Genomic DNA, 27,287 nt, shown 5'->3' with positions numbered 1-27,287 from the left:
ACTGTGGTGGTGAAATTGCACCAGTTCTTTGTTTGATACCTCTCATTATTAAAGTGTACCACCCGGTCTGGGACCGCACCTTGGTGCGGGCGGAAATGGAGGCAGAGGGAGGCGCGTGCGGAGCCGAGCAGCTCGAATTCTGTGGGCTCGTCAGTGGTATAATTGAGAAGTTTCATGAATTGTTCCCACCAGTAACTGGCATGATTAGATCCCGGAAGCAGGTACTTTAGGTAGGGGAGTAAGGGAGGGGGAAAATCATCAAACCCGAATGGAATTCCCACGAGACAAGTCGAGAGGGGATCTGCTGCAGAAGCTGTTGACAGGCACAGGTGGTCTTGTCCCATCGCTTGAGCCAAGGTTCGCCAGACGTTTGCCTTCGGTTGGGGAACAATCCAGGTGTCAGCTGGGTGGGTCATCAACAAGAGCGAAATCATAACGAAGAGGGGTCTAACTGAAACAAACGAAGAAAGCAAGTTAATACAGAGGGTTCAGTTGAGGATGGTTCAGCCTGGGGGGGACCGGACCTACGGACTTCTTTCCTTCTTCGTCTCCAGGCCGCCTCCTCCACCTGTGCTGCAGAGCCGATGTTGCGGGCTTTCCCTGGAAGGTAGGGCTTTACCCATTTGGAAGGGACCCACCTCAACCCTGTGGGGGTGGACACGCAGGCGTATCCACGACCCCACGTAACCAGGTCAAAGGGACCCTCCACCTTCCAGGTTTCTGGATCTTTCACCAGCACAGGGGGTTTCGCCCTCAGGTGCATGTCCTGATAGGTGTTAAAGTGCCTTGCGATGGGCAGATTCAGGCAGTCAAAACTACAGTTCAGAAAGTTAATTGTAAACAAGGCCCTGGCCAACCGGATCTGAGGGGACTCCACCTTCATAGCACCTTTTTGATGTTCTAGAGTACGCTTGATGCTCTGGTGGGCCCGCTCTACCACCACTTGTCCTGTGGGAGAGTAAGGGATGCCGGTTTTGTGGCTTACCCCCCACTCCTGCAGGAAGCTCCGGAATTCCCTGGAGGTATATCCTGGCCCGTTATCTGTTTTGATCTCCTTGGGGATGCCCAACACAGAGAAGGCATGTAACAGATGCTTTTTAACATATGCTGTCTTCTCCCCTGTGTGGGCAGAGGCATAGACGGCCCCAGAAAAGGTGTCCACAGAGACGTGCACGCACCGGAACTTGCCGAATTCTGGGATGTGAGTGACATCCGTCTGCCAGATTTTGCAGCTCTTTAGTCCCCGCGGCTTGGCGCCAGCAGCCACTACTGGCAGATGGAATGCCTGGCACTGTGGGCATGTGGCCACAATTGCTCTCGCCTGGTCTCTCGTCAGGTGGAATTGACGGACCAGGCCAGGAGCATTTTGATGGAATCGTTGGTGGCTGAGTTTCGCCTGTTGAAAGGCATCTGGGAGTGGGGCCATCTCAACTGGGGCGGCTAGGGCATCGGCACGCCGGTTGCCCTCTGCAATGAACCCCGGTAGGTCAGTGTGTGACCTCACATGCATAACATAGAAGGGTTGCTCTCGGTGGGAGACTAGATCTATCAGTCTTGAGAGCAAGCTGAACAGGTCCATGTTGGAAACCTCCTGAAGAATGGCACTCTCCGCTCTGGAAACGACACCGGCGACATAGGCAGAGTCAGTTACAAGATTAAAAGGCTGAGAAAACCTTTCAAAGACTCTGACCACCGCGGCCAACTCGGCAATTTGAGGTGAACCCTCAACTTTCTCAATATCTGCCCTCCACCGCCGAGTTTGAGGATCCCGCCAAGTCACCACAGACTTGTGGGATGCTCCGGACGCGTCTGTGAAAATTGTCAGAGCTTTCAAAGGCTTCCGACTCTGAACTGTCTTCAACGACAGTTTGAAGTTCATCTCCGAATTAAATAATTTGTGGGCCGGTTTATGAATTGAAATTTGACCGGTGAACGAATCCAGGGCACATTGGAGAGCTTCGTTCTCCAGGAGTAGATGTTCCAGCATGGCCTTGGTTAGTTGGCCCGAGTTCAAATTAATAGGAACATGAATGCATGCAAAGTCAACACCAGCCAACTCCCGGATCCGGAGGCGAGCCTTCCAGATCAACTCAGCTACCAACTCTTGTGGCCTCGTCATCCTCTTGGACCTATGATGGCTGAGGAAAACCCACTCTATAATCAAGAGAGGGTCCCTCGAACCCTGGTCCTTAGATGTTTTGGTGGATGACTCCCACTGAAAAATCAACCCATGCGGGTGTGGCAGCTTTCCCAGTATGATAAAGTTGAACGGCAAGTCTGGGTTGTACCGATGTGCCTGTCTCTGCGATAAGATGTTTTGCACCTTCTCCAAGGCTGTGGCGGCCTCCTGGGTAAGGGTCCTGGGAGAACTAAGCTCCTCTCCCCCTTTCAAAAGATTGAAAAGGGGGGCTAGGTCTTCCGTAGGAATACCCAGCCAAGGTCTTACCCAATTCAAAGACCCACACAGCTGGTGGACATCAGCCAAGGTTTCAATTTTGGTGTTAAAGGCCAATTTCTGCGGAACAATGGTCCGCTTGGTGATCTCCAGGCCAAGACACTTCCAGGGTGGCACCCTTTGAATTTTTTCTTCCTGGAGCTCGAACCCTGCAGAAGTCAATGCATTGATTGTCAGGAAAAGCGAGTGGGTAAGTGTGCTGTCATCAGGTGCACACACCAGGATGTCATCCATGTAATGTAGAATGATGGCATCTTTTGCTGCCTCTCGAACAGGGGACAGCAAGGAAGAGACGTACCACTGGCAGATCACAGGACTAGCCTTCGTTCCTTGTGGAAGAACTTTCCAATGATACCTCTTCCTTGGGGCTTCTCGGTTGATGGTGGGAACCGAGAAGGCAAAGCGTGGGGCGTCGTCAGGGTGTAGAGGAATTTGAAAGAAACAGTCCTTTATATCCAATACAGCCAATTTCCAATTTTGAGGGAGCATGGTTGGGGACGGCATCCCTGGTTGGAGAGCGCCCATATCTTCAATAACATTATTAATTTGGCGAAGGTCGTGCAGGAGCCACCATTTGTCCTTGTTTGGTTTTTTAATAACAAAGACAGGGGAGTTCCATGGTGAATTAGACTCCACGATGTTGCCCTTGTCCAGCTGCTCCTGTACGAGCTCCGTGAGCGCCTTTAACTTTTGTTTGTTGAGCGGCCACTGCTCTACCCATATCGGAGAATTTGATTTCCAGGTTAATTTTTGGGTAGGGCGCTCTTCAGTGGCCGCTACTGAAAAACCTGAGGAGCCGTTGGCAGGTCAATTGTGGCTCCCCATTGGGCTAAAACATCTCTCCCCCACAGGGGTTCTGCATAGTCCATTACAAATGGGCGAATAGAAGCTAATTGCCCATTTGGCCCCATAATTTGTACCACGCTCTTAGACTGCTTAGCCAATTGTATGCCCCCTACACCTTGAACGCGTTCAGCCGCGCGTTGCAACTCCCAATGTGGCGGCCATTCCTCACTAGGAATGATCGTCACATCCGCCCCTGTGTCGAGCATGCCACTGATTCTGGTCAATTGACCATCCCTGCTCACATTACACGTTAGTCGGGGCTTCCCCCTTCCAATTGCATGAGTCCAGTTTACGCGTAATGTTGGTGTTGTAGCATGTGTTGAAGGTGGTATTGTGTTTTCTACTGATTCAAATAACTCCACAGGGATGGCCTGGGCTATAATTTGACCTTTTTGCAATGAAACCGGTGGGCGTATACAAAAAAATCCCACCGCAAATGAATCAATGGCATGTGGTAATAAACCCGGAATGATAGTGATTTCCGGTGGTGTGCACTTGGTGTCGCCAATGACAACGCACTCACTCTTGATCCGGTTCCAGGTACCTGGTGCCTGAGGTGCGACCATCGCAAGATGGCACTGGGAGTCCATGATCTTAACTGACTCGACCAACTGCAACCTGTAGGGCGAAACCAAAGAGGAGGTGGTTAGAGACGTAAGAATCGGTGTTTTGCAAGAAGTCAAGTCCGGTAAATTGTGTTGAAGAGTTGGGTGGGTAAATTGGGATCCCCTCCCCAAATCCCCTTTCTTAGATATTGAGTCACCCGCCCCATTTTTGTCCTCGCGCAGGGAGGGGCTGGGCTTCTGCCTTAGTTTTTTTGATCTTTCTTAAGACCCTCCTGGGTTGCCGTCTGCTTCCTCCTGAACTCATAAAACTGAGTTCGGAGTGGGCAGTCCGGCATCCAGTGTTCGGTGCTGCCACAGAGGTGGCACTGTCCACGCGGCGGCGGCCTTGGCAGGGTAGGAGTCCGTTGTGGCTGTGCGGGCATTGCTTCAAAGAAGTCCCTTGGTTCGGCGAAGGACACCCGGCGGGGCGATGGCTTGGCGTCAGTGTCCTGCCGAGCAATGACCGGAACCTTCATCTGGCAAACCTCTATCATTGCCTGGATGGTGGGAGGCGGGTCCAAGGGCAGGCTGAGGATGGCTGCCTTGCAGGCGGTGTTTGCATTGGCAGCAGCCATCTCAAGCAGGACGCTCGGTCGAGCGCTCTCGCTGTGGACTTGCTGTTCTATAGCCCTGCGGAGACGCTCGACAAAGATTATGAAAGGCTCCTCACTGCCCTGGATTATTTTAGAAAATGTAAGAGATGGTACTGCAGTCTTCAACGACAGGAAAGCCCGCTCCGCTACCTTGGCGCTTTCCCGGAGCACAGCACGGGGGATATCCCTTGCTTGGATCGCCCCGTCGGCCCAATTTCCGGTACCGATAAGGTGCTCGGTACACACCGCTTCACCAGGACTTCGGAGGTGGGGGGTTGGAGGACCCTGAGGAAAACCCGGGGGATGGCAAGAACCCGGCACTGTGCCTGTGTGAGCTGTTCCCCTCAGGATCCCCTTATTCTGAGGTAGAAAGGAGATGGAACAAGGGTCTAGGGCTTGGGGACAGGGTGAACATGAACCAGAGGGTGGTTGTTCTCTCAGTTTCCCTTGTTCTTTTAAAGCTGTAATAATTTGGAAGCTCCAACAAACTAATTTTTTATTCTCTGATTCCCCCGCAGAATCCAATTGAGATAATTTTGTTCCAACCAAATTCCAAAAATCTATCCTATGAACCATTTCAGGGGCAATCTGAGGAAACTGAGTAAACAACCACATTATCAATTGCTTTAACTCCCTCTTAATTAACTTAATATTCCTTCCACCAAGGATAGCTATAACTTGGAGATAAACTCTTTTCTGCTGTGTCAACAGTTTAGCACCCATGCTGACACAGCAAACCCACTCCTTGGAGTAAAAATAAATATAATGCGAACAAAAAAACCACTCAGGCACCAGCCCTAACCCCACTGGGTCTGGGACAAAACCACGGACCCGACCGGACGAAACCGGGGGGGGTTAAGTGAGAGGGACCACCCAAAGATGGGGAGCTGGGGGTACTCACCCTCTGACCAGCGCCGACCGGGATAAAACTCCAAGGGAAAAGACTTCGCCGGGGACCGACTCTGAGGTGCTGGAGCTGCCGATCCTGTCCCGGTCCGGAGCGCCGCCACTAAAACGAGGTCTGCTCACGGACACGGGTAGTCTGACATCCACGGAGCAACCAATGAACCAAGCAGGAACGGCAAAAACCTGCCCGCCGGCCACTGACCTCCTGCCGCGGGGTCCAGGGGTGTCCACTGCCTCACGTTTGGCGCCAAGACTGCCGAGCTGCTGTCCAAGGTTTTCTCTCTACTCCCCCGGGCAGGGGAGGAGGCTGCACCAGCTGAGCAAAGTAAGAAAAGAGGGACTCTTCTCGGGGGCAAAGTCCAGAGGTTTATTTTCTCCAGGGGAGCTAGCCGAGAAAAGATCGCGAACCGGGAATACAGCAAATTATAAAGGGGGCAGAACATACAACACTTCAACCAATGAGGGAGAACTTGGGAGGGAACAAACTCATGAGAAACATGCCGGCTCGCCAATAGGGAATGTGACAGGGAGGGACCCTTGTTCCCGATCCAATCACCCACCGAGGAGGAGAGAACTTTCTGGAAATAGGGAAGGGGACAGTGGCTGATGGACAGGAACTCAGGGAGGGATTGACAGAGGGTAACCAGGGGAACAGGGGAGGAGACAAAAACTGACACTCTCAAAAGGAGGGGTTACCAGGGGAGGAGGGGGAGGGAACCATTATAACTTTAGGGGGAAACAGAATAAACCAAATGAACCATGCACCACAACAGGGCTGGACCTGGGATCATGCTCAAACCCTCTTCATCTCTTTAGCCCAGAAATGAGTTCTGCACCTTTAAGGTAGGTGCTGAGAGCGAAGGGAGGCAGGAAGTGAGCAGGTTTTTTAAGGAACTGCACTCCTCCATATTCTGGCTCCTGGACAGACAGATAGCAGGACAGGGCTCTCCTTTGGTTTTAGTTAGTTTTTAGCTCTCTGAGGCAGATAAGTGCCCTGGACTGTGGTTTTTCTTTTACTTTAGAGCTGTTTAAACCTGCTCTGAACATCCAGAAGAGCACTGGCAGCTCCACCTGTGGATCATTGGGCCAAGCCTGGTCCACGGCATTTCCAGTGCTGGTGAAACTGATAGGAGACTGATAAGAGACTGAGTGGGAAGAGTTACAGCCCACAGAGGGACTTTCTGAGTTTGTCATCTCTTTTGGAGTGGCAAGAGGTCTTATTGTTTAATATTGGTCATTTGCTGTGCTCATGAATGATTTCTCTGTTAAATAAACAGTTTTTTTTCCACTTTTCTCCAAGGAAAACTTTTACCGAACTGGCTGGGGTAGGGGCTGCTTGAATTTGCTTTCTAGAGGACACCCCTTTTGGAGGTTTTCTCCCAAATCTGCCCTAAACCAGGAGAGGGCAGTGGGGAGAGGGGGAGCCCAAAGTGGCTGTAGGGTGGAGGCTGGAGAGAGGGACCCTGGAACCCCGAAACTCCCCAGCATCCCTAAGCAGGACCCTGGAGAGGGGGGATCCCCATGTCCCATGGGATCCTCTGGAGCCATGAGAGGGGGGAACCACCAGGGACCCAGAGGGATGAGACTGGAAATGGGACACTCCTGGTGCCTTTTTTTATTCACTTCTGCTTTTTGAAGGTTTTTATGGATACCAGATGACTTCTAGAGATGGACTTGGGCAGAGGACCTTCAGACTCTCTGTGCTCATCCCTTGTTTTTCCCCAAACCAGGATTTCCCATTCCCAAATCTTGGCCCAATGGAGGTGAATGATGCAAGGAAGAGGAGGATGCCCAGAGACACTCAGGCAGGTGAGGAGGAAGTCAGTGCCCCTTTCCCCCTCTCTCCTGCTCCATCTCCCAGCCCAGCATGGCCCCTGGCTGCAGGACAACACCTCTGCCAATGCCGTCCTGCTGGGGATACACTGAGGGATCTCCTGCCCCTTCCCTCTGGCACAGAGGCACATTCACAGGCTCTGGGGCAGGAGGGGGAACCGCGGGCGGTTTGGGGTGCGTGGCTCGGCTGCTCCCGGCGCGGTTCCCCCGAGCCCCCGGCGCGGCTCCGCCAGGCCCCCCCACCACGGCACTGGCCGGAGGTTCTTTAACAGAAATGCTGGTAAATTGACCATTTGGAATTACACTAAATACAATTTCAAGAAGCTGCTGGTTTGCCGGGCAATTTGCTGAATTCCACATTGTTGTTTCCTTCAGTAAAACTGCACTTTAAAAGGTCTAGTAAATTTATGCTTGCATAAAATTTTGGCTACCATGGGCTTATCTCAAAACTAAATTACATAAAAACATGACACACTTATTAGATCCTTTGAATCCCCCCAGTAAGTCCATCACACTGTTATTTCAATTGCGGATTGTTCAACTTTTCAGTGCCATTTTTCCATTAACGGCATCAGAATAAGTTAAATTTTGTTATATGTATAACTTTTAAGGATATTAATTTTTTATTCTGTAATGTTTAATTTAATCCAAATTCCGGGTTGATAACACTAAGCAAAGTTAAGCTTCATTATTGTCAGATTGAGCAATGTTAAGTTAAATTCCAAAATTTGAAATCCTGTTGTTCTGGATTGAGAGATAATGTGTGTATTGTATTTGCCATCTGTCAGAGGTAGGGCAGTTATCTTCTGCTAATTGGGCAGTTTTCTTTATCTCTTCAACAAATCAATCCTCCCTCCAGGGAGATATCTTTTGTTAATGGGCCATTGAGTGTCACTGCACGACTAATAAAAATTACATCACCCCACTGTGAGGTGCTCTGCCCAGAGGGAGGAGCCAGGCATTGCAGACATGGTGAGGCTGGGGATGAGGAGCGGCTTGTCCAAACAGGGTCAGCCCTCAAGGGGCTCGTTCTTCTACATGCCCAGACCTCCCAAGGAGACATTCAGGAGCTGGGCTGGGGGCTGCAGAGGTGGCTGTGGAGCATTGCCTGTGCTGTGCCAGGGACTGGCAGACACTGCTGGGCTGGGGTAGAGTCTCTGGGGGGATTGGGGTTCCAGGGCAGGGCAAGGCTGGACCTGCCCCTTCCTCTGCTTCAAATGAAATGTTTTGAGCCAATAATCTCCTTCAGTCTGTCACAGTAGGGAATGTTGGAGGTGAAATCCTGACTCTGGCCATGGGCACCTGGACAAGAAGGACAGTTCTTTTTCATAGGAAGGAAAGCACAGAGCCCCAGTGTTTAGAAGGCAGGTGAGAGCCTCACTAGTCCAAGGCCATCCAGCCTTATCAGGAATGGCAGATTTTGTCTGGGAGCAGTCTTTGAATTTTAGGAATTTTGGAGGTGGAAGCCTCTCAGCCTTTGGGGCCTGGAGAAGCAGGACTGTTCTTTCCCATAGGAAGAAAGCACAGATCCTTCCCCAGTGTTTTGGGGACATATGAGAAATCACTGCCAGCAAGATTTTGTCCTGGCAATATTCCAATGGGAACATTCCCTGGATATAAGGAAATTTGGAGGTGAAATCCCAATTCTGGGCATGGGTGCCTGGAGAAGAAGGACAGTTCTTTTCCATAGGAAGGAAAGCCCCAGTATTTGAAAAGCAGTTCAGAAGAGACCCTTAACCTGCCAAGATCAGCTGTCTGTCAGCCCCTGTGAGGCCAAACCAGCCAAACCTGTCCCATGTTCCCTTGGTTCCGTGAGCCCTACAATGTCATAATGGACCTCTGGATCCTGGGACACCCCAACAATGCCAGCCTGGGCCTGGCAGCGCTGCCCAAACGCTGCTGGAGCTCAGAGAGCCCTGGAGCTGGGACCCTTCCCTGGGGAGCCTGGGCACTGCCCCAGCAGCCTCTGGGCAAAAACCTTTTCCTGAGATCCAACCTGAGCCTGCCCCGACTCAGCTGCAGCCGTTCCCTCCAGTCCTGTCCCTGGGCACCAGAGGGAAGAGGTTCCCACAGCCCCAGCCAGGGACCTGCTCCCAAGGCTGTTGCCATGGCCACCAGGGCTGGGACCAGCTGGGATGCTCGGTTTCCACAGGCCGAGGTTTAGGAATGGGATTCCCCAATGTCCTGCTCCCAGTAAAACCGCACTGCCGCTCGCTGCCCTCCCACCTCCCATGGAAAGCACAAAGGCCAAAGATCCTGGGCTGGGATAAGAACAATTTATTTGGAACAGCAACGAGATAAAGAACAAACAGTAAGAGAAACAATATTGACAACAGAAGGGTTTTAAAAAAGGGAAAACTACAACACAACGGTATCTTCCCAGCCATAATTTTCTCCTGCCTGGTAAGGACACCCTTCTCCTCAGGGAGAGATAGAGAGAGAGAGTCCCTTTCCTGCCCCTGGCAATGACCTGAGTCGGAGTAGATGTAATGACACAGCCCTGGCCAGACCCTCATGTTCTTCAGGCTCACATCATGTCATTGGCAGGGGAAGGAAAACGAACAGGTGTCTTCCCAGCATGGATCACAGTGAACACGTATCACCAGGGCTCTTCCAAACGTGGTTCTCCCGTGGGGGATGAAGTTGGAGCAGTGCACAAAGCTCTTCCTGCAGTTGCAGCATTTGCATGTCTTCCCTTACTGGTGACTCTGTTGGTGTCTGCTCAAATGAGAGCTCTGTCTGAAGCTCTTCCCACACTGGGGACACTCATAGGGCCTCTCCCCAGTGTGGATACGCCGGTGGGTGACGAGTTGGGAGTTGCGGTTGAAGCCCTTCCCGCAGTCAGAGCAGCTGAAGGGCCTCTCATCTGTGTGAATCCGCTGGTGCTGGAGGAGATTGGAGCTCATGTGAAACCTCTTCCCACACTGGGGACACTCGTAGGGCCTCTCCCCAGTGTGGATGCGCTGGTGCTTCATGAGGTAGGAGTTGTATTTGAAGCTCTTCCCACAGTCAGAACAGTGGAAGGGCCTCTCATCTGTGTGAATCCGCTGGTGGCAGAGGAGATTGGAGCTGGTGTGAAACCTCTTCTGGCACTCAGGACACTCGTAGGGCCTCTCCCCAGTGTGGATGTGTTGATGCCTGACAAGTTTTGAGCTGCAGCTGAAGCCCTTCCCACATTCCCCACACTCGTAGGGCCATTCCCCTGTGTGGATCATCTGGTGGCTGATCAGGGTGCTGCTCTGCCTGAAGCTCTTCCCACACTCCAAGCACTTGTAGGGCTTCTCCCCATCAGGAAGCTGCTCATGGACCACCAGCTCCAAGCCCTGGCTGAAGCTCTGTCCACCTTCCTGGCACGGGGTGGATCTTTCCTCCTCAGAGCACACTGGGCTGGGTTTGAAGCCCCTCCTCCTGCGGGATCTCAGGGAATTTTCCTCCTTGTTAGATTCCTGTGCCATGGAGCCGCTCAAATCTGCCTCTTCCATGAGGTTCTGCCATGGGAATTTGTCCTCCCTGGTCCCTATTCTCAGCTTGTCTGAGGAAGACAGGGCAAGGAGAGGATGGGATTTGCCTCTGTGCCAGAGGGAAGGGGAAGGAAATCCTCCCAGTGCATCCCTGGCAGGATGGCATTGGCAGTGGGGCTGTCCTGCAGACTTGTACTGTGCTGGGCAGGGAGATGGAGCAGGAGAGATAAGGAAAGACGCCCTGACTTCCTCCTCATCTGCCTGAGTGTCTCGGGGCATCTTCCTCTTCCTTGAAGCCTTCTCCTCCATCTGGCAGTGGGTTTGGGATGTAAAATTCTGTTTTGGGAGGAAAACAAGAGATGAGTACATTGAGTTTCGTACAGGTTTGAGGGCAAACCAGGGGGAGATTTTAAGCCAGAATTACAATTTAACAAGAAAATTAAGATCAAGACAATGATACAGAAACACTGCCTTAAACTGACAGAGTCAGGATATAACCTGGCACCCTGTTGGTCAGGGTGCTGATAGCAGTCCCATTAAATGGTGGCTGCAGTCCTGTTGCAGTGATGATCGTGATTCTGTCAAAGCAGTGATCCTGGAGAAGGGTCTGGTCTTCCTCTGAAGGTCCAGTGGTGCCTATGGAGCTCTCATCCTCTGGGAATCCAGTAGCCAAGGTGCTCCTGGTGTCAGAAGCCTCCGCTTATATCCAGGTAGGAATGGTTGGCTCCTCCCCCTGGGCGGAGCATCCCACAATGGGATGATGTCATTTTACCAGTCCTGCAGGGACACTCAATGGCCCATTCACAGAAGATAGCCCCTGGAGGGCGTTATCAGGGCTGAGTCCTGGAAGAGATAAAGAACACTGCCCCACCTGTTTATAACAATTTATGAAGATGGTGATGGAAAACATGCATTTGGTTACATCTTACACTGCAGCCTGAAACAGTGGGGTAATCCCTGCTGGGGGGGTGAACACCACCCCCCCTTACCCAAACTGGCTCAGGTGTAAAACCCCCACCCACCCTGGGAAGGCCTCACACACAGGGGACAATGTCACTCTTGCCCTGCCAGGGGAGGTCTCTGTCCCTGTCACTCCCTTGCCGTACCCGCTCTTCTTTCTTTTTCTCTTTTTTCCATTTCTCTTTACCTCACATTTACTGTTCAATAAAATCCACTTTGGATTTCGTCTCATTAGCACCTTAATTGGGGCAGAAGCATCTCTCTGACAAATTTCTTAACCGGATTGCAACATTATTTTGGCACAGTGCGTTTAGGCACTGTTGTCTTTCCCCAAGTGCCTTTGACAACAGCATGGTTCCCTCCTCTGAAGAGGTTGTGGTTCTTTCTGGAGGAACCCTTGGAAACTCGGACGCAGCTTCATCTGAGTGACATTTGGGAGAACTGATGAGGAAAAAGGCTGTTGGTGGCTGGGTGGCCAGTGGAAAGAAAATCTTTTGTTGTCCTTCCTTGAAAAGTTTCTTAAAAACACTGGAGGAAAGGGAGCAAATGATACCAGAGAGGCTGACAAGGTTCATTGACCCCAAGGTGAGGAACACAAGGCTGCTAAAAGTCCCACAAGAAGCCCAGCTCAAGTAGCTAAATTCCTGAATAAATGCCAAATTCACAGGCTTAGAGGCTTTGCCAAATGTGAGAATCATTATTCTCTTCATCCCTGTCACCCTTGACAAAGCCCCACAGTGCTTTCTCTTCCTTTTAATAATCTGTATTGGGCCAAATTTCCACTTTTTTTTATGGGAACCTGCCAGCAGCTGAGCTGGAGCTGTGCAGGAACCGATGGAACTTGGAATTGCCACACAATTGCTTCTATTTTCAATTTATTAATGTTTGGGATTTGTTTGCATTTTCATCACATGTGACTTGTGGGAAAATCAAATATTCATCAAAGTGGTTTATGCAGAGTTAAGTTTGATTTCTGCCAAGTTTATTTTGTCCAGTGCCCAGAGGATGCTCGAGGGGGCTCTGTTCTTGCCTCTTACCCTGGGTGATGCTTGGGAGGGGCTTGGGGGGGCTGTTCCTGTCCCTGTCACCCCAGGCCATTCCCCAGGTGGTTTCCATCATTCTCACTCCAGGGAATGCCTGGGGGGTCTCCCTCCCCCTCACCCTGTGCCTGGGGTGCTCAGGGCAGTCTCTGTCCCTCTCAGCCCAAGGGATGCTCGGGGGTCTCTGTCCCTCTCAGCCCTGATGTGACCCTGTCCAAACATCATTGGGGTCAGAGGGACAGAGACACCCCCAAACCCCCAGAAGGGCTGAACCTGGGATCATGCTCATACCCTCTTCATCTGTTTAGCCCAGAAATGAGTTCTGCACCTTTAAGGCAGGTTCTGAGAGCGAAGGAAGGCAGGAAGTGAGCAGGTTTTTTTAGAAACTGCACTCCTCCATATTCCGGCTGCTGGACAGACAGATTGCAGGACAGGGCTCTCCTTTGGTTTTAGTTAGTTTTTAGCTCTCTGAGGCAGATAAGTGCCCTGGACTGTGGTTTTTCTTTTACTTTAGAGCTGTTTAAACCTGCTCTGAACATCCAGAAGAGCCCTGGCAGCTCCACCTGTGGCCCATTGGCCCGAGCCTGGTCCACGGCATTTCCAGTGCTGGAGAAACTGATAGGAGACTGATAAGAGACTGAGTGAGCAGAGTTACAGCCCACAGAGGGACTTTCTGAGTTTGTCATCTCTTTTGGAGCAGCAAGAGGTTTTATTGTTTAATATTCGTCATTTGCTGTGCTCATGAATGCTTTGTCTGTTAAATAAACAAGTTTTTCCACTTTTCTCCAAGGAAATCTTTTCCCAAACTGATTGGGGGACAGGCTGCTTGAATTTGCTTTCTAGAGGAAACCCCTTTTGGAGGATTTCTCCCAAATTTGCCCTAAACCAGGACAGGGTGGTGGGGAGAGGAGAGAGCCCCAAGTGACTGGATTGGGGGGAGGCTGGAGAGATGGACCCTGGGACCCCCAAACCCCCCAGCATCCCTAAGCAGGACCCTGGAGAGGGGGGATCCCTAGGAGCTATGGGATCCTCGGCAGCCATAAGAGAGGGGACCACCAGAATCCCAGAGGGATGAGACTGGAAATGAGATGCTCCTGGTAGCTTTTTTTATTCACTTTTGGTTTTTGAAGGTTTTTACCAGGTGACTTCTAGAGAGGGACTTGGGCAGAGGACCTTCAGACTCACTGTGCTCATCCCTTGTTTTTCCCCAAACCAGGATTTCCCATTCCCAAACCTTGGCCCAATGGAGGAGAAAGCAGCAGGGAAGAGAAAGATGCCCGAGACACGCAGGCAGGTGAGGAGGAAGTCAGTGCCCCTTTCCCCCTCTCTCCTGCTCCATCTCCCAGCCCAGCATGGCCCCTGGCTGCAGGACAACCCCACTGCTGCTGATACTGTCCTCCTGGGAATGTACTGGGTGATCTCCTGCCCCTTCCCTCTGGCACAGAGGCACATTCACAGGCTCTGGGGCAGGAGGGGGAACCGCGGGCAGTTTGGGGTGTGTGGCTCGGCTGCTCCCGGCGCGGTTCCCCCGAGCCCCCGGCGCGGCTCCGCCAGGCCCCCCCCAGCCACGGCACTGGCCGGAGGTTCTTTAACAGAAATGCTGGTAAATTGACCATTTGGAATTACACTAAATACAATTTCAAGAAGCTGCTGGTTTGCCAGGCAATTTGCTGAATTCCACATTGCTGTTTCTTTCAGTAAAACTGCACTTTAAAAGGTCTTATTAAATTTATGCTTGCATAAAATTTTGGCTACCATGGGCTTATCTCAAAACTAAATTACGTAAAAACATGACACACTTATTACATCCTTTGAATCTCCCCAGTAAATCCATCACACTGTTATTTCAATTGCGGATTGTTCAACTTTTCAGTTCCTTATTTCCATGAATAGCATCAGAATAAGTTAAATTTTGTTATATGTATAACTTTTAAGGATATTAGTTTTTTATTCTGTAATGTTTAATTTAATCCAAATTCCGGGTTGATAACACTAAGCAAAGTTAAGCTTCATTATTGTCAGATTTGAGCAATGTTAAGTTAAATTCCAAAATTTGAAATCCTGTTGTTCTGGATTGAGAGATAATGTGTATTTGCCATCTGTCAGAGGTAGGGCAGTTATTTTCTGTTAATTGGGCAGTTTTCTTTATCTCTTCAACAAATCAATCCTCCCTCCAGGGAGATATCTTTTGTTAATGGGCCATTGAGTGTAACTGCAGGACTGATAAAAATTACATCATCCCACTGTGAGGTGCTCTGCCCAGAGGGAGGAGCCAGGCATTGCAGACATGGTGAGGCTGGGGGTGAGGAGCAGCTTGTCCAAACAGGGTCAGCCCTCAAGGGGCTCATTCTTCTCCATGCCCAGACCTCCCAAGGAGACATTCAGCATCAAGATCACCTGGGGAATGCATCTATTAGCTCTTCTCTGAACTGGAACATAAAAAAAATACTTGATTAAAGAAAAAAAATTAATGAGGTGCACTTTGAAATCTTTCATCCTTAAAGGAACTCTACACTGACTCCAATCAGCTGCACAAGCCATGGACACATGAAGAGCACTGAAGAAAGAGCCCTCAAGAGCTTTCTGTGTTTTGACAATCCCCATGTTGGATTTGGGGCTGAGTCCAGGAGCCTCAGGCACTGAGAGAAGGATGAAGAAGCTGCTCAGGGAGTCAGCAGCAAAACTCCAAGTGCCTTGGAGCATGGCTGGGCCCCAGTGAGGGCAGGGAGTGCCAAAGGCTCCCAGGGACTGCTGAGAGCAGATCCTTGAGGCCAGGAGTGCAGGGAGCCCAAGGCTCTGGGCAGGGAACTGCAATGCTGAGCAAGGCCTGGGCTGGCTGGGGGAAGCAGAAAGGCCAAGCCCTGAGCCCAGCCTGGGCCAGCAGGGCCTGTCCCTCACGGGTGGCTCGGGGCTCTCTGTGGGGCAGGGGGATGTGAGGGGCAGCAAGGACAAATGCCATAAACCTGTGTGACATTCCATGGAAACAAGAGGCCACTGTGAGCCTGCAGGGCTGGAACACCCCAGAACACTGAAATGCTGGGGAAAATCAAAGGGTTCCTTTCCTTGAGTTTGGTGCACAGAAGAAACACCAACCAGATATTCTCAACATGGCCAGATGCAAAGAATATTCTTGGTAGGAAGGGACCCACAAGGATCATCAAGTCCAGCTCTGAAGTGAATGGCCCACACAGGGATTGAACCCACTCCCTTGATGATTCCAGCACCATGCTCTGACAAACTGAGCTAAGAGGTAAAAATGACATAAAATTTTACTGGCAAAATAGAGACAATCAAGGAACTTTGGCAAAGGGTTTAATACAACATCCACTTCAACATGAAACTCTTATCATAGCATTAACTTAGCCCATTTACCTAGAAACCTTTAACCCTTAGGATGTTAAGTTAGCCAAAAATGTTCCAGGTAAGTAGGAGTAGAAGGAGAAGAAATAGAGAACAACAGAAAGAGAGAAGATCTATAGAAAGACACCACACACGGGTACCAACTGCTCGAGTTCCAGAGCCACTAACAGAGGAACCCCAGCAGAAGGCAGGATCCAGACCATAGGCTGGCCTCCTGCTCCGGCTTTTAACCCCCTGGGCCTTCATGGGCCCGCCCCTGCTGAGGGACTGGCACTTGATTGCCCAATCAGAGTCACGGTAGCACCAGCTGTTAGTATGTGATTGATTGATTGACAATTCAACCAATCAGAGCTGTGTTAGTGCTGCCTCTTGTTTGATTGATTGATAGCTTGGCCAATCAGTGCCAGGAATGAGGACAGGGCTCTGTCCCACTACAAACCAAGGCCTGACCTGGCGCTGGCCCCACACGGGCATTCCGAGCATCCCGAGGTGTCTCGGGACATTGATCTCATCCAGCCTCTGACAGCGACCACGGTGACACTACCACCTGACAGGTCCAGCTGACCTTGGCATGTCGAGGGCTGCTTCTCATCAGCCCCTGAAGCACTGGGGCTCTGGGCTTTCCTTCCTAGGGGAGAGAACTCTCCTTCCCCTCCAGGGACCTATGGCGAAAACTGGGATTTCTCCTCCAAATTTCCTTACATGCAAAGTTTGTTCCCAGATGAAATCTGCCAGGACAGACAGATCTGGCTGCCTTGGCCACCTGGGGCCCACTTCTCATCTGCCTTTGAAACACTGGGACCATGTGCTTTTATTTCCTATGAGATAAAACCATCCATCTCGACCAGGCACCCATGGCCAAAACTGGGCATCTGCCTCCAGCATTCCCTATATCCAAGGATAGCTCCTAGACAAAAGCTGCCAGGACTGACAAGTCTAGCTGGCCTTGGCTTCCAGAGGGCTGGCACTCACCTGCCTCTGAAACACGGGGGCTTTGTGCTTTCCTTCCTAATGAAAAGAACTTTTCTTCCGGTCCAGAAGCCCATGTCCAAAATGGTGATTCCATGTCCAAAATTCCGTATGTCCAAAGATAGCCCCTAGACAATGCCAGGAGAGAGAGGTCTGGCTGGCTTGGCCTAAGGGTCGCCACCTCTTGTCTTCATCCAGAACACTTGGACTTGGCTTTTTTCTTTCCAACAGGAAAAAAGCATCCACTTTGACCAGGTGCACATGGCCAAAAATGGGATTCCACCTCTAAAACTCTGTAAATCCAAGGATTGCTCCCAGTGAAAGCTGCCAGGACAGATAGGTATGGCTGCCCTTGGCCTCTTGGACCTGCCTCTCACCTGCTTTTGAAACACTGGGGCTTGGTGCTTTTCTTCCAATGGAAAAGAACCATCCTTCTTATTTGTGCAAAAATGGCCAAAACTGGGATTCCTCCTCCCAAATTCCATGTATCCAAGGGTTGCTGTCAGACAAAAGCTACCAGGACAGAGAGGTCTGGCTGGCCTAGGCCTCTGATGACCACCTTTCATCTGCCCCTCAAACACTGGTGTTCTGTGCTTTCCTTCCTATGGAAAAGAACAGTCCTTATCCTCTGGGTGCCCATGTCTGAAACTGGGATTCCACCTCTAACATTCTCTATATCCGAGGGCTGCTCCCAGGCAAAATCTGCCAGTACCATCAATTATGGCTGGCCTGGGCCTCTGGTGACTGCCCCTGCAACCCTGGGGCTCAGTACTTTCCTTCCCTTGCAGATCACTGGGACACTGTGGGGACCTCATGGAACCAAGGGGATCCTTGTGGCACCACTGGAGCCCATGGAACCAAGGGGCCATGGTGACACAGTGGGGCTTCATGGAGCCCAGAGACCATTATGACTCTGTGGGGCCTGATGGAGCCCATGGAAACCATTAGGGCCTTTCAGGGCCTCATGTCACCAAGGGGACATTATGACACCTCAGGGCCTCATGGAACCAAGGGACCTTTGGGACACCGTGGGGCCCCATGGAAGTAAGGGAACATGGAACAGGTCTGGTTGGCTTGGCCTCCCAGGGCCACCTGACAGGTCTGGCTGATGTTGGAATGTCAAGGGCTGCCTCTCATCAGCTGCTGGTGTGCTGGAGCTCCATGCTTTCCTTGCTATGGAAAAGAACCATCCCTCTTATCAGGTGCCCATTGTCAAAATAGGTACTCTCCCTAAAATATTTCCTCTATGCAAGGGCATCTCTCAGAACAAAACCTGCCAGCTCTGGCTGGCCTTGGCCTATGGTGGTCACCTCTCATCTGCCTGGGAAGCACTGGGGCACTGTTCCTTCATTCCTTTGGAGAAGAACCCATTTTCATGACCAAAATTAGAATTTGGCCCCCCAAATTCTGTATATCCAAAGATTGCCCCTAGACAAAAGTAACCAGGACAGACAGGGCAGGGTGGCCCTGCCCTCTAGTGATTTTCTTAGACTCTGAGCTGAATGTTTTCATTTGAAAACACCTTGGAGAGACCCCAGAAATCTCCCAGGAAGGGGTTCTGAAACCTTGGGCACATGAGCACTACATATGGACAAAGGAGCTCTGTGTTCTGTGCTGTTGTGGTGGTTTTGCATCATGGAAATGATGATCTAAGAGAAGCTGCTAGCAGTTTCCAATGTGTCGGACACGAAAACAGTCAGTAATTAGCTTTGAGAATTGACAATCTGTTAAACCTCTAAGGAAACTGTACATGCCTCTGTGAAGACACATGTTAAAGACGAGAAAGCCTGGGAGGGTCTCTTTCCCTTCTGGCCAGCAAAGAGGTAACAAGGCTGGCCCAGCCCCGTCTCAGCCGGGCCGGGCCGGGTGGCTCCTGCCGTGGGGCCGGGCCCCTTCCCAGGGAGCCCCCCAGGCCCCATCGGCTGCCGGGCAGGGCAGGGGAGGCCGAGAGGCCGAGGCAGGGCTGGGCCATGGCTGCGGTTGCCAACACCTGAGCGCTACCGAGCCCTGCCCCGCCGCCAGCCCGGGCCCAGCCAGGATCCGCCGGGCCCCAGGAGCAGCCCCGGGCCGGGCCGGCTCGGCCAAGATTCTGCCACCCTTGGGGTTCACCCGCAAGCCCCGGGCAGGGGGAGGAGAAGCCATGGGCCCCGGCCGTGCTGCTGCTGTGTTCTGGCCTGGCTGCTGAGATCCTGGCCCTGCCCCAGCGTGGCCCATCCTGACACAGCCCCAGCGCAGCCGCTGCAGAAACCTCCATGGTAAAACAGCTCCGGCCGCAAGGACCCAGCCCGGCCGGGGTCACGGAACCATCTGCAGTCCCCGGGAGAGATATTAACTCTTTCAGTGCTTCCATCCTCCCTCAAGGGAGAGAAAAGGACAAAGTGCAGGCACATAGAGGAGCAACATAAAGACACAAACGTCAGTGAAGAGGAAATTGAGTCCCATATGCGAGAGATGAGGTGATGCCTTGATCTTGGGGCTGAAATTCCCTTGTAAAGCTATGAAGAAGGATGTCATTGATACATCAGACTCTCTTTTTCCCTATAATGCATTGAAAAGTATGGGGAGATGACTTGTTCAGCAAAGGCCTCCATGCTAAAGTAAGCAAATGTTGAAGTAGCTGTGATCCCATGAGAAGTTTGTACAGAGAAAGAGAGAAGAGTGATGAGACCCCATGCCTCAGGAGAGAAGAATAAAGATCTCTGTTCTCAGAGATGAAGATGATTTCAGAAACAGATTAAGAGAACCTTTGCTCTTAAACAGCTCATCTTTAAACTAATATCCCATAAGCTGACATGACCCATAAACACAGCGGTGGGAAAGGCTGTGAAAAAATGGGAGGGACTTCACAATTGTCCTGGGCAGCAGCTATTCATGGGATTTGGCAGCCATGAGAAGGACTGATTTCTTATGGAGAAGTCTCCATAGCATGACAGAGACACTCCTCTCCTAAAGTGAGCTGAAGAAAACTATTCTAGAGGTGGTAAACTGACTGAAAATTTTCAGTTTTGTCTCTTTACATTGGAAGAAGGTAATGGTTGAAGGGAGAGCAAAAGTGTTCTGAAAGTTCTGTTCTGATCCTTACAGCTCTTTCTTTTAGTTACTGTTAATAAACTTTGTCTTTCTCCTAATCATATCTCAGAGTAGGAAATGAGTAAGTATATCCTAGTCAGTGCATTGGAAATTAGCCAACACTGAACCAAAAAGACTAAGTGAGGCATTGGCCAAGAAATCTCAAACTGGCAAACCAAAACCACTACAGAAAACATCCTGATGGACTGCATGAGAGCAAAGAGAAATCAAGACACAGCCATGGTCTGTCAGGACTTGTTTCATCCTAATGAGCCCTGAGGTGCATTTGGAGCTGAGCCCTGGAACTTCAGGTCCTGAGAGAAGATTGCACAAACCTTTCCAGGACTCAAAGTTAGAGGAAAAACTCAAAGTGTCTCAAAGCATAAATGGATCCCACTGAGGTCCATCCCCAACACAGGCTCCTCATGGACCCCTTGGAGGAGACAATTGGAGGCCAGGATGGTACAAAAATCTCTCAAAGCCTCAGTGTGAGAAAGGAAATTCCAAAGTACCTTACAAACCTTGAGTACCTCAAGGTATTAATGAGCCCCACTGAGTGTCAGTACGAAGCTCCCAAGGGACTTGTTAAAGCAGATAATTGGGGCCATGATTGCACAAACCTCTCACAGAGTCTGTATCAAAAGGGAAACCCCAAGGACCTTAAAATAACTGAAGTACCTTGAAGAATTAATGAGCCCCACTGAATGTTGTTACTGACAAAGCCTCTCCAGGGACTAATTACAGCAGATAATTGGAGGCCATGATTGCACAAACCTCTCAGAAAGTCAAGATGAAGCAAAACCCAAAGTCCTTTGAAAAACCTGCAGTCCCTGGGAGCATTCAGGAGCCCCCAGGGCCATTGCTGAGCAAGGCTCCCCAGGGACTCCTTCCAGCAGATCCTTGAGGCCACTGGGATGTGGGCTAGGGGGGGATGCTGAGGGCAGAACAAGGGGCTGACAGTGCCCAGCCTGGTTGGGGCTGTGCCAGGAGGCCCCAGGGCCTCAGGACAAGGTGTCTCCTCCCAGCCCTTGGTGGCACAGACCCTGCTGCTGTGCCCCAGGCCACCAAGACTTGGCTTCTCTTGGTCCCCACCTGTCATCACTGCCTCCACTTCTCTGCTCTGCCTGGGGCCTGGGGACACTTTCTCAGTTGTGTCCCTCAGTGGGACCCATTAAAAGTCCAAGAAAGTTTGGAGTTGGATTCTGCCTTGGAGTTCTGGAGAGGTTTCTTCAGCTGCCTCTCAGGGACTGATGTTCAGGGCCTGAGCACAAAGCCCCAGAGGGTCATTAAAGTCCTTGTGCTGTGTCTGTGCAGCTGAGCTGGGCTGGGCTCCTGGCACAGAGGCAGCTCCTGGTAAGCAAGAAGAGCTTCAAAAGCACATTTCTCTTGATGAGCAGCTCTTCTGCCAGCCCAGCAGGGCTGGGGCACTGCCTGCAGCCAGCCCGGGCACAGCCCAGAGGCACAGAGAGCTTCAATCCGTCAGGGCTGGGAAGGTGCTGAGAAGTGCCTGGGGCAGAATCACTGCCAGCCCTTGGCACAGGAACCTCTGGCTTCAGGACAATGCAGCTGCAGCTCCTGGAGTGATCTCCTAAGGCTGGAACATCCCAATGCCTGCAGACTCTGTGAGTACATTCTCTGATTGTCTCTTGTGCAGAGCAGCCAGGGGTGCCCAGGGCTGTCCTGCAGAGCAGGCTCCTGCAGCCCAGGGCGCTGTGCTGGGACAGGGACTCTGCTGCCTGCCAGGGACAGCTCTCAGCCAGCCCGGGGAGCTGCTCCCAGCACTGGGGGACAAGATCTGGGGGGAAAAGGGGACGGCTGGTAAGGCTTGGAAGTGCTCTCCTTGTGTGGTGAGGATGCTGCATTGTTCAGGATCGCTCCCAGCATGACATTTAACTGCAGAATATTTCTAAGTAGATTATACAGGGAGAAGAGCAAGGCAGGGGCTGCATAAAAAGGAAAATCCTGCCTTTTTAACCTACTGCTCTGGGTTGCCTGGATGGAAAATTGCACATAGATATTAATCTCTCAGTTCAGGATAAGAAAAAAAAATCTTTTCTCAGATTTTACTAAACCTGGCTGTGACAGAAATCAGCACAGTGTCCCTTAGAGGCAGCATCAGGATCACATTTCCAACTACCTCAGAGTTTCTCTCATATTGCCATCAGAACCTGCAGAGACAAAGCTGCCCCTGGGCAGTGCCGGAGCTGGGAGAGGTCTTCAGGGCAGAGCTGAGCCCCCAGGGCTGGGCTGGGGTATTTAAAGACCTTGCCAACCCCAACTACTGCATGATTACTTTTTATACAGATCCCCATGCCAAGACAGCACAAATCTCCAACAGCAGCTCCATCAGCCACTTCCTCCTGCTGGCATTGGCAGACACGCGGCAGCTGCAGCTCCTGCACTTCTGCCTCTTGCTGGGCATCTCCCTGGCTGCCCTCCTGGGCAACGGCCTCATCATCAGCGCCGTAGCCTGCGGCCACCACCTGCACACGCCCATGTTCTTCTTCCTGCTCAACCTGGCCCTCAGCGACCTGGGCTCCATCTGCACCACTGTCCCCAAAGCCATGCACAATTCCCTCTGGGACACCATGACCATCTCCTACACAGGATGTGCTGCTCGGCTCTTTCTTTTGTATTTCTTCCTGTCAGCAGAGTTTTCCCTCCTGACCATCATGTGCTACAACCGCTACGTGTCCATCTGCAAACCCCTGCACTACGGGACCCTCCTGGGCAGCAGAGCTTGTGCCCACATGGCAGTAGCTGCCTGGGCCAGTGCCTTTCTCAATGCTCTCATGCACACAGCCAATACATTTTCCCTGTCTCTGTGCCATGGCAATGTCCTGGGCCAGTTCTTCTGTGAAATCCTACAGATCCTCAAACTCTCCTGCTCCAAATCCTATCTCAGAGAAGTGGGTCTTATTGGTGTTAGTGTCTGTTTGTTATTTAGCTGTTTTGTGTTCATTGTTTTTTCCTATGTGCAGATCTTCAAGGTTGTACTGAGGGTCCCCTCTGAGCAGGGACGGCACAAAGCCTTTTCCACCTGCCTCCCTCACCTGGCTGCGGTCTCTCTGTTTATCAGCACTGGCATGTTTGCTCATCTGAAGCCCTCCTCCAACTCCTCCCCATCCCTGGATCTGGCCCTGTCAGTTCTGTACTCAGTGGTGCCTCCAGCCCTTAATCCCCTCATCTACAGCCTGAGGAACCAGAAGCTCAAGGCTGCAGCATGGAGACTGATGTCCGTACGCTTTCAGGAATGTTAAAATCCTGGCGAATTTCTGCAAATCACTTGTAATAAAACTCATCTTTGACACTTCTTGTTGGCTTCATTTTGGAGGTTTTTTCCTTTGTTTTACTTTTTTCATATTGTCCAGCAAAAAATGTCATTTTATGTACATTTTTCATTTTGTTTCTCTCCAACTTCCCTGTGGCCACAGACCGTGTCAATGAGGAGCTGTGCTCTCAGTGGTTTTAAAGGAAATAAAGGATCTCCAGCAATGTTTTCTGCAGCGATGCCCTTTTGTTGCCTTCTCTGGAGCTGCAGCAGCAATGTCTGTGTGCAGAGCTGGGGCAGATCAGTGCTGGCACAGCAGCTGTGCCCAGCAGCAGCAGCAGCACTTGGTGTTGCCAGTGCTGCTGCCGTGGCCCTGCCCCGCTGCCCTGGTGGCCCTGGTGTTGCTGCAGGGCCTGAGTGCTCTCGGGGCCGGGCACAGTCCTGGGGGTGGCAGTGCCGGGGCTGCAGCAGGGACAGGCCATGGGCACTGCTGGGGCAGCGCTGACGCCTCAGGCCAGGCCCTGGGGGCTCCAGGCTCCTTGCCCAGGAGGAGCCCAGGCTCTCTCAAGAACACAGCCAGGCCAATGCTCAGCACAGAAAAGCCCCAGGGTGAGCAGCCCCAGGCTGGCCATGGGCAGGCTGGGGGCAAACAGCATGGCTGGGGCTCTGCAAGGGCCCTGGGGGAGATGGGAAGGAGCAGCAGAGCAGGTGCTGATCCATCCCCAGTGCGCTGCACAGCCCAGGGCAGCGTCCCAGAGCGTCCTCATGGAGCTGCCAACAACATCCCCCCTCTGCAGCCCTGGCCTCTCCCCCAGCTCACATGGGTGCCGCATCCTTGCAGGCACAGCCACAGCAGCACTGGCTCAGGAGCCCCTGTTTGCATTGCACAGAGCAGGCAGGAGCACCCCCATGCTGTTGCTGTGGGGACATGAACCTGAGGCAGCACAAATGCCATCAGCCCCTGGGGCCAGCAAGAGCTGGGGGACACCAGGGAAACCACTCAGCTTTGTCGTGGCCTCTGCAGTCAGCCAGAAAGTTTGTTCTCATTAGCTGGGAGATTCCTGTCCCACTGCAGATGCTGTTACTCAGAGCCAGGGCTGCCTGGCAGCCACCCCCAAACTGCCCTGAGCATTTCCTTGGCTTCACCTTTGCTTTTTTTCCCCCATTTTTTTTGTACAAATTTCTTCCTCTTGCCCAGCCCTGTTCCCTCCCCTGCAAACAGCCCATCCCTGTTTGCCCTTTCCTCTCTGGCCCCACTCCCCATTCCAGTTCCTGACTTGGCACCATGGGAACATCCCTTGGGCAGCAGGATCATCCTCCAAGTGCTGCAGGAATTGTCTGCAGGCTCCTGCAGTGCCTGCTGCTGCTCCTTTGCTAGAGGCACCCCAGGCCAGGGGGGCACATCTGGGCTGCTGTGTCTGCCTGTGGGGCTCCCTGTTCTGGGCAATGAGGAGGAGCTGCAGGGGCTTAGCAGGACTGACAGGATGGGCTTTGAGGCTGGCAGGAGAAGCTGAGGGAAGTGGGCTGCTGGAGCTTCTGAAGAGGAGGCCCAGGGCTCATCCTGCAAATGTTCCAAGGGTGGTTTCAGAGAATCCCAGAATCAACAAGGTTGGAAAAGACCTTGGAGATCATCAAGTCCAACCTGTGCCCTGACACTGCCTTGTCTCCCTGAGCCTCCTCTTCTCCAGTATAAACAGCCCCAGCCACTCCTCACAGGACTTGTGCTTCAGACCCCTCCCAAGCCTTGTTGTCCTTCTCTGGACACACTCCGCCCCTCCATGTCCTTCCTAAATTTTGGGTCCAGAACTGGACACAGCACTCAAGGTTTGGCCTCACCAGAGCCGGGCACAGGGGACGAATCACTGCCCTGCTCCTGCTGGCCACACCATTCCTGATCCAGGCCAGGAGCCATTGGCCCTCTTAGCCACCTGGGCACACTGCTGGCTCATGTCCAGCCTGCTGTTCATCAGTGCCCCCAGGTCCCTTTCTGCCTGGCTGCTGTCCAGCCACTCTGTCCCCAGCCTGTAGTGCTGCAGGGGTTGTTGTGGCCAAAGTGCAGGACCCGGCACTTGGACTTGTTAAACCTCACCTTGTTGGATTTGTTTTTAATAACTGCCCCGTCTGTCTCTGCAGGGGAGCAGTCTACACAAACGCCATGTTAGCAATTTCCTCAGACCAGATGTGATGGGGAATAAAAGCTGTTAGCACCAGGAGCTGGTGGGTGGCTGACTGAAGCTGTTTGCTTCCTGCCAGCCAGGAAAGAGTTTGGGAGGCTCCTGCAATGGGTTAGTCATCATTCGCAGAAGTTTTTGGAGACCCTGGCTCTTCTACCACACCTTTCCCAGCCCCGTGGTGCTGGCTGGGGCCACCCAGAGGTGCCACCAGCCTTGGTGGGTGAGGTGCAAGAGGCTGTCTGGCTCCCAGCAGGAGCTGTGCTGTCAGATGTGTTAATTAAGGGAGCCCTGGTAGATACTGGTGACAGTGGAGCCAGGACATGGTGCCAGTCCTGCTGCAATTCATACATATCTGTGAGAATTTTGAGTGCAGAGGGAATGCTGCTTTAAATACCCTCATTTCCTCTCCCACTCCCTTCTGGTCTGGCTTCAAGCAGCCTTGCTCCAGAGAGAAATTAAAATCTGCTTCCATTCCAGGATACTTTTATTCTCCAGCATTTTCTCCTGCTTTTCTCCAGAGGTGGAAGTGAGTGTGAACCACCTTTTGGAAGAGGGAGGTTTCTGGAAGGGGACTTTCCCCTTCTCCAGTGCTGCTGATCACCTTGGTGGCATGTGAGGGGCTCAGGGCAGTGGCCTGTGCCTTCCCTTGTGTCAGTGCTGCCACAAGTAGTGGGAAAAAACTGTTCCATGGCTCTGAATCTACCAGAAATGCTGCTGCCTCATCCTCCTTAACTCTGGAAGCAGGAAAAGCTAATCTGCTGCATCAATCTATGGGTTGATTGGTCCTCTGGACTTGGGGCTTTTCTGCTTCTCTGTGTCAGAGTTCTTCCATCAGCCCACATGAGCGACAGCTTTTGTGTAATTTGCCTGTGGGACCTGTGAGGAAAAAGCCCTGGATGTGACGGGACCTGGTGCTGCAGTACTCTGGGGCACAGCTAATTGTTTCCTTTTGGAGTTCTCTTGACCACAGATTTGTTAACAGGGTTCTGTTTCCTGCTGGTTGCCTTGATCAGATGTGCCCAGAGCGTGTGCAAGGAGGTTCCCCAGCACAGCTGAAGACTAAGACATAAGGAGGAATCCTAGTTTGAAAGGATGAGAGCAAAACCAAAATAAAAGGATGTTTTAGCCCAAAGTTAGTGTGAATCAGCAGGTAGGAATCAGCTCTTCCCTGGATCCCTGTCCTTCCTGTGCCTGCAGTGCTGTGATCCATCAGCAGTCCTGGAATGCAGGAATATACATTATTTAGCTGCTATTAAGCTGGTTGTAACACATCTGCTAAGAGCCCTCAGTATTTGCCACGTCCAAGTGAGATGAGTATTCACTTGGACTTTTTTAATGCCATCTGAAGTTTCAGTTGTGAAAAGTCACCCTTTCTGTCATTGGCTGAGCTGCTTGGAAAAGCTGAGTCTCTACAAACAGCAGCTTGGCAGCAGGGCTGCAATGCATCCTTGGAAAACCAGCTGGGAGCCCTTTGGGGATCTCACTGGGGAGCAGGCTCTGTGCAATATATTCCAATATCTCTAAGCAACAGCTTAATGTGTTGCCTTGTCTGCTTAAATAGCAGAGCTCCTCTGGCCTAAAAGCCTCAGCACCAGAGGGTTATGGAGTGCAAATTGCTGCTGAATGAATTTGCTGCTTTCTTCACTCTGGTTTCCCCTCCCTTTTGTGTTATGACAGTGAAATGACTCATCTTCACCTCTTCTCACTTTAGAGAAATGATCTAATATTTTGTACAATGTTCATTG

The 27,287-nt window shown here is 51.7% G+C and overlaps 1 pseudogene; it reads right to left on the bottom strand.

Annotated features, from left to right (window-relative positions):
- The window catches only part of LOC135305589 (zinc finger protein 850-like), a 652,086-nt pseudogene that overhangs the window by 561,413 nt on the left and 63,386 nt on the right, over window positions 1-27,287 (bottom strand).

Source organism: Passer domesticus, chromosome 8 (assembly GCF_036417665.1).
Source record: "Passer domesticus isolate bPasDom1 chromosome 8, bPasDom1.hap1, whole genome shotgun sequence".
In the NCBI taxonomy this organism is placed as follows: Eukaryota; Metazoa; Chordata; class Aves; order Passeriformes; family Passeridae; genus Passer; species Passer domesticus.
Note: the sequence above shows the minus strand (reverse complement) of the source record. Positions and strands in the feature narration are given on the sequence as shown.